We start from the raw sequence: 7,704 nt of genomic DNA on the forward strand, positions 1-7,704 counted from the left end.
GCCAAAAGCATCAATTCTTCTTACTTAAGCTGGTCAACCTTAATTAACTTCATAATACAAGTTACGCACTGAAAAATGGGGGTTATTTGGCTAAAGTTGTGGGGGGGTAGGGCTGGCTCCAGGTTTTCATGTGCCCTGGGCGAAAGAGCACCCCTTTAACACATAATACCACAACTCATCATGCTCCGATACGGCAGAGAAATAGAGGTATAGTACAATGAAAAATACTTCACTTTTTACATCTCATGACGAGGCCCATCTATTTCTCCATACAGAATCATTGGTCCTATATAATGTTTGAAACAGTATATGATGAGCTCCACATAATGCTACAGTATATGTTGGTCCCCATGGATGAAGCTCCACTGTCTTATGGGCCCAAATAATGCTCCAAACATAATGGGCCCCATTTCTAATGCTCTAGTGTATAATGGGCCCTGTAAATGCTGCTCCAGTGTCTGATGTCCACCTTTGGAATGTTCCAGTGTATGGTGGGCCCCATCTATCATTCTCCAGAGTATAGTGCTCCCCAAAAATTGCTGTCCCAACATTGAAAACAATGAAATAAGTCTCCTCGCTAGGGAATCCCTGTACTAGTCTGGACTCCTCGTCGTCCCCATCTTCCATCTCACTGCACAGTATTTCAACCTTGCAAGTGCTGTGATCCTGAGCAAGCAGGGGGGGCCCACTCATTGGCGACGGCACTGGCACAGGGCCCCTGATAGTACGGTGGTGTGTCTGATGGCGGGTGGGCCGAACCTGCACTTTCATCTGCAGCTTCCTCTTTGTCACCGTGTAAGATGGAACTGTATATGGGAAGGGTAACCTGAGTTTCATCAGGGTCAGATTCAGGCCGTGTAGCGTGCGAGGGGAATGTAGTGGTCTGGGTCAATGTACCAGCAGATTCATCGAGCAGTGGCTGGGCATCAGTGCACTTGTGTCGCCCCCAGGAGTACGGTCGCCACAGTGGCATTACCTTCCTCCTAGGGAGTGTGATGTCATGCTTGGGAGCAACGAAGGATCTCTCTAGCAGGTTAACTGATTGGGCGAGTCATGACCCTCCAAACAGCGTTCATGAAGGCAAAGTGTTTGCTTTACGTGGGCAGTATGGTTGCAAAGCTGAACCTTAAAGGAATGTCCAGAAGGGCACCACCAGGAGTGGAGCCTACGGCGTAATTTGACTCAACACGGGCAACCTCAACCATGCCAGCTACAGAACAGATGCACACATTGCAAGCTTAATTCCGTTAACGAACGAGACTCCGTCATGCTCCGCGGTCCAAGTCCGGCTTACTAGAGGGACACGTGAGGCTCTGGCACATGAGATTGGCCAATAACTGGTGTGTCATGCCCTTACATGTCCGTGGCTGCATGTGCGCTACACTGAAAAGGCCAGCGTTTGTCGCTTACAGGTGCAGATAACCCGCTGATTACAATTATTACTCGCGAACGATGATTTCCCAGTAAGTGCAGGTCAACCGCAGTTCCGGAATTAGGCCTAACCGTCATTCCTGAAAAAAATGAAAAACTTACGTGTGCAAACCACAGGTGCTGTAGCTTGCTTAACAGCTCGCCAGCCGTTCTCACGCCCAGTATGGGTTACACGTGATTGCACAAAGGTGAGAAAGGGTACCGTATCCCCGGATAACATGTATGGATAGCGTACACATTCAAAAGATATGTCTATACATCAGGAGGCAGGCTCAGACGGTGTAAGGCCCAGTATGGCTTGCAAGTGATTGCACAAAGGTGAGAAAGGGTACCGTATCCCCGGATAACATGTATGGATAGCGTACACATTCAAAAGATATGTCTATACATCAGGAGGCAGGCTCAGATGGTGTTAGGCCCAGTATGGCTTGCACGTGATTGCACAAAGGTGAGAAAGGGTACCGTATCCCCGGATAACATGTATGGATAGCGTACACATTCAAAAGATATGTCTATACATCAGGAGGCAGGCTCAGATGGTGTAAGGCCCAGTATGGCTTGCAAGTGATTGCACAAAGGTAAGAAAGGGTACCGTATCCCCGGATAACATGTATGGATAGCGTACACATTCAAAAGATATGTCTATACATCAGGAGGCAGGCTCAGACGGTGTAAGGCCCAGTATGGCTTGCAAGTGATTGCACAAAGGTGAGAAAGGGTACCGTATCCCCGGATAACATGTATGGATAGCGTACACATTCAAAAGATATGTCTATACATCAGGAGGCAGGCTCAGACGGTGTAAGGCCCAGTATGGCTTGCAAGTGATTGCACAAAGGTGAGAAAGGGTACCGTATCCCTGGATAACATGTATGGATAGCGTACACATTCAAAAGATATGTCTATACATCAGGAGGCAGGCTCAGACGGTGTTAGGCCCAGTATGGCTTGCACGTGATTGCACAAAGGTGAGAAAGGGTACCGTATCCCCGGATAACATGTATGGATAGCGTACACATTCAAAAGATATGTCTATACATCAGGAGGCAGGCTCAGATGGTGTAAGGCCCAGTATGGCTTGCAAGTGATTGCACAAAGGTGAGAAAGGGTACCGTATCCCCGGATAACATGTATGGATAGCGTACACATTCAAAAGATATGTCTATACATCAGGAGGCAGGCTCAGATGGTGTTAGGTACAGTATGGCTTGCAAGTGATTGCACAAAGGTGAGAAAGGGTACCGTATCCCCGGATAACATGTATGGATAGCGTACACATTCAAAAGATATGTCTATACATCAGGAGGCAGGCTCAGACGGTGTCAGGCACAGTATGGATTTGACGGCCCAGACTACACAGCGGAGGAGCAGGGAGAGGTAAAGATTGCAAATGCTGGGGCCCTGCCCAAGCAAGGGGGGCCCACTCGTGGGCGTCGGTACTGGCACTGGGCCCCTCATAGTACGGCGGTGTGTCTGACGGCGGGTGTGCACCACCACCGTCAGAGACACTTGATTGCACTATGAGGGACCCTGTGCCAGTGCCCGCGCCCAAGAGTCAGCCTACCCACCTATCCAGGGCAACGGCACTCGCACGGTGTCGTGCGCTAGGTGGTGACCCCGGCCATGGGGGGGGAGGCAGCACAGTTAGGGAGTTTTAGAAAGTGGCATATGCTGATGTTGGACATTCAGCTGATGCAAAAGGCGAAATAGGTCAAGTCCCAGGAAGAGGTGGACCAAAGCAAGCCATTTTTCTGTCACCCTATGTGTCATCAGGGGAAGGTGGGACAAAATCCTTGGAAACCCATGCATGGTTCATTTTAATGAAGGTCAGATCATCCACATTTTGGGTTGACAGACGGGTCCTTTTTTCTGTCAGGATTGATCCAGCTGCACTGAAGACTCTTTCCGATAGCACACTTGCAGCTGGGCAAGCGAGCTCCTGTAAGGCATATTGTGCCAATTCAGGCCAGGTGTCCAGTTTAGCAGCCCAATAGTCAAAGGGGAATGACCTGTGTGGGAGAACATCGATATGGGGGGAAAAGTAGTTTGTAACCATAGTTGACAACTGCTGTCTCCTGTCACTTTCCATCGATGCTGTATTACCGGTTGTGTGAGTGGTACTTGAAAAATCAGTCCACAACATTGTCATGAAACCCCTGTCTCCAACGCCACTTCTGCTGTGTGCACCATGAACACCTCTGCCAAGCTGCCCCCGGCCCGTACGGCTCGTGTGAGAACCATCACCACTGCTGTGTGCTGGGAATGCCTCAAGCAACCGATTTACCAGAGTTGCTTGTTTATTAGCCAATATTAGGTCAAGGTTCTCCTGTGGCATGATATTTTGTAATTTGTCTTTATAGCGTGGATCCAGGATGCTGGCCAACCAGTAGTCGTCATCGTTCATCATTTTGGCAATGCGGGGGTCCCTTTTTAGGATCCGCAAGGCATAATCGGACATGTGGGCCAATGTTCCCGGTGTCAATGATGCACTGCGAATGCTGGTTGGAGGAGCACTTTCTGGCAAATCCACATCCCTCCAGTCACGCACAAACCCTGTACCAGACCTTGCCACGCCAATATTTTCACTTGCCCCACGAGATGCATCCTCCTCCCCTAAGTAATCATCCCCATCATCATCCTCCTCCTCCTCTTCTTCCTCCAACTCGTCCAGGAGAGGTCCCTGAGCAGACAATGGCTGAATGTCATCAAGGATTCCCTCCACCTCTTCCTCCTCGTCAACATTGGCTGCAGACGCCTGCTCCTTAAGGTGCGTCAAAGTTTGCATGAACAGACGCATAAGTGGGATGCTCATGCTTAGGATGGCGTCGTCTGCGCTTACCAGCCGTGTGCATTCCTCAAAACACTGAAGGACTTTACAGAGGTCTTTCAGCTTCGACCACTGCACACCTGTCAACTCCATGTCTGCTCTCAAAGTGCCTGGCCATGTATCCTCCCACAAATGCATTATGGCCTGCCTCTGCTCGCACAGCCGCTCCACCATATGCATTGTTGCAATGTCGATAATGAGGCGGTGGTTGGGAAGGTGGAGCAATCGCTGCAGCGTCTGCATACGAACGGAGTGTACAGGCGACCGGCGGATGTGCGCGCACAGTCTTCGCACCTTATGGAGCAGGGCTGTTAACTCCGGATAATTTTTGAGGAAGCACTGCACCACCAGGTTCAAGGTGTGAGCCAAGCAAGGTATGTGGCTGAGTTTTGAAAGGGCTATGGCTGCCACAAAATTACAGCCGTTATCACTAACTACCTTGCCTGCCTCAAGATGTACACTGCCCAGCCATGACTCAGTTTGTCGCTTCAAGTACTCGGCCAGCACCTCGGCGGTGTGTCTGTCGCCCAAACACATCATCTGCAACACAGCCTGCTGACGCTTTCCACTAGCTGCTCGATAGGGGGACACTTCGTGTGCAACAGTGGCAGCTGCAGATGGAGTGCTCGTACGACTGCGCTCTGTGGACGAGCTTTCGCTTCTGGAGGAGGAGGAGGAGGAGGGTGGAACACCTACAGCCAACTGTTTCCTATACCGTGGGCTAGGCAGCACTGTCCCACCACCGCTGTCCCCTGTGGACCCTGCATCCACCACATTAACCCAGTGCGCAGTGATGGACACGTAACGGCCCTGGCCATGCCGACTGGACCATGCATCAGTTGTGAGGTGCACCTTTCCACTCACTGACTGCTTGAGTGCATGGACAATGCGGTCTTTCACATGATGGTGGAGGGCTGGGATGGCTTTGCGAGAGAAGAAGTGGCGACTGGGTAGGTCATAGCGTGGTACTGCATAGGCCATGAGTTCGCGGAAAGCTGCACTTTCCACCAACCGATAGGGCATCATCTCAAACGAGATTAGTTTGGCAATGTGGGCGTTCAAACCCAGTGTACGCGGATGAGAGACTGAGTACTTTCTTGACCTACTCATAGTGTCTGGGAGGGTGAGCTGGACTTGAGAGCTGCATATGGTAGAAGTAGCGGTGGACAGGGCGGACTGAGAGAGGGTTGATGATGGTGATGGAGTTGGTGTTCTTTCTGATGGCCTAGATTCAGTATTTCGTTGATATAACAGTGGGATTCCCTGACTGCTGTGGCCTTGCAACGACACCTCAACATTTGCTGCTGTGCTAACCGGTGGGCTTACAGTGGGGGAAACAATGTAGCGTTGCTGACTACCTTCTTTGTGATCAGTTGCACATGTGGCACTTGAGGTTTGGTGTTGTGTCCACGCTTGCAAGTGCATGCTGGTTAAATGTCTAAGCATGCAACTGGTATTCAAATTTTTCAGATTTTTCCCTCGGCTAAAGGTCCTTGCGCACTTCTTATGCCTCTTTCACACATCAGGTTTTCGGCGTCAGGCGCGATCCGGCGCTTTTGACTTAAACCGGATCCGGCGAATATGCAATGCCGGATCCGGTTTCCCCCCCATTGACTTGCATTAGAGCCGGATCGAGCCGGATGGCCATGCGTTTCATCCGATTTTCGCCGGATCCGGCAATGTGACGCGATCCGGCGTCTGGAAAAAATGGCTACTGTAACGTTTTTTGTCTCCGGCGAAAAAGCCGGACACGCCGGATCCTGCGTGTCCGGCTTTTTCATACAATGAAAGCCTATGAGCGCCGCAATGTGCCGGAACCGGCGACAGCCGGATCCGGCGGCCGGATCCGGTTTCTTTGGTCTGAGCATGCTCAGTAGCTCTGCCCACAGGACATATATAAAAGCAAGACAGTGGGACCCTCAGCCACACCCAACATGCCACCCAAGCCAAGAACCAGGAGCAGGAGAAGGCAGCAGACATCTGCAGCAGCAGCACCATCAGCACCACCCCAAATGGAGCAGCATGCTGAACAACGGGAGGGGAGTCCAGCAGCAGATGAGAGACGGTAATTATCAAATCCCCCATTCCTCCAAACTAGGGCTATGGAATATCAAGATATTCATTGGCCCTTTGTTTCTCTTTATTCAACAGCCGCCCAATAGATGCAGCAGCAGCAGCAGCAATGGCAGCAGCAGAAACACCACCCACAGCCATGGAGTCTGGCCATGAGGAAGACAGCACATCTTCTGGGAGCCCTCCCTCGCATCGTCAGCGTTTGACGGTAAGTTTTTATTTCCAAAATCCATCATCTCTGTAATATATGTGTATTCATTGCCTTTTATTTCAAAACAGGAATCACAAGATGAAGAGGAGCTCCCAGAAGAAGAAGGAAGGGGTGGACAGACACTTGGAGTGGGCTCACAATTGGTAAGTTTTTTGCATCAAACGCAGAAACACAACATCACACTACACACAACACATAGAAAACAATGTTCTGCAGACCACACACAGCAAACAAATGCCTACATCCAAAGACATAACATTTTTTGTTTTCTTCTCTAGTCTTCCCAATCTGGTGCTCGGCCAAGAGGTCCTCGCAGTGCCTCCCAGGGTCGTCGGCGACAGCAACGCGGCGGTCACCAGCGTGTAAGTATAAATATTTTTGCTTTGTTTTTTTTGCACTTTTTATTTCATTTCTTTTGTGGAGGCTAATTATGTTATTTTTGTCTTTTTCTTTAACAGCCTTCACAGCGTGCTCCCGACTCTGACGGTGAGGATGGAGGGATTGATGTGGACCGCCTCATCGATCTCATCAGAGAAAGGGAGCCGCTCTGGAATATGGCTGACCGCCGCCACGCTGACCTGATCGTTACCCGACGACTCTGGGAGGAAATCTGTTCGCTCCTTGTGGACCGCTGGGAGGACCTCGAAGCTCGGGCCCAGATTAAAGAGCGTAAGTATATACAGTACCGGTTGCTTGATTTAATCCAGTGTTTCCCGAACTCCAGTCCTCGTGGTCCCCACGGATCATGTGTTCAGGATTTCTATTTACTTTGGAAATGCTGAAAACATGACCCCTGGGGACCATGAGGACTGGAGTTTGGGAAACACTGATGTTGTATACTAACCACTTTGTCCTTTCTCGTTTCAGGGGAGAGAATTGTGAAGCGGTGGCGGTCTGTGAGGGATCGTTTCAAGAAGGAGTTCAATAAAGAGATGCGGGCCCCGAGTGGATCTGGAGGACGCAGGAGCAAGTACAAGTACGCACGAGCCCTGTCGTTCCTCCGGGAGACAATGCTCACCAGAAGGTAAATATTACACACCACATGTGACAAAAAAATGTTTAGATGTAACTTTTTTTTTCAGCCAGGGCCATACCATGTCACTATTTTAATTGTTTTTTTTTCTCTTTGTTCCACAGCACGGTGAGCAGCACTCGGGAGCCT

Source organism: Dendrobates tinctorius, unplaced genomic scaffold, assembly GCF_039654945.1.
Source record: "Dendrobates tinctorius isolate UK_male_01 unplaced genomic scaffold, ASM3965494v1 ptg000213l, whole genome shotgun sequence".
Classification (NCBI taxonomy): Eukaryota; Metazoa; Chordata; class Amphibia; order Anura; family Dendrobatidae; genus Dendrobates; species Dendrobates tinctorius.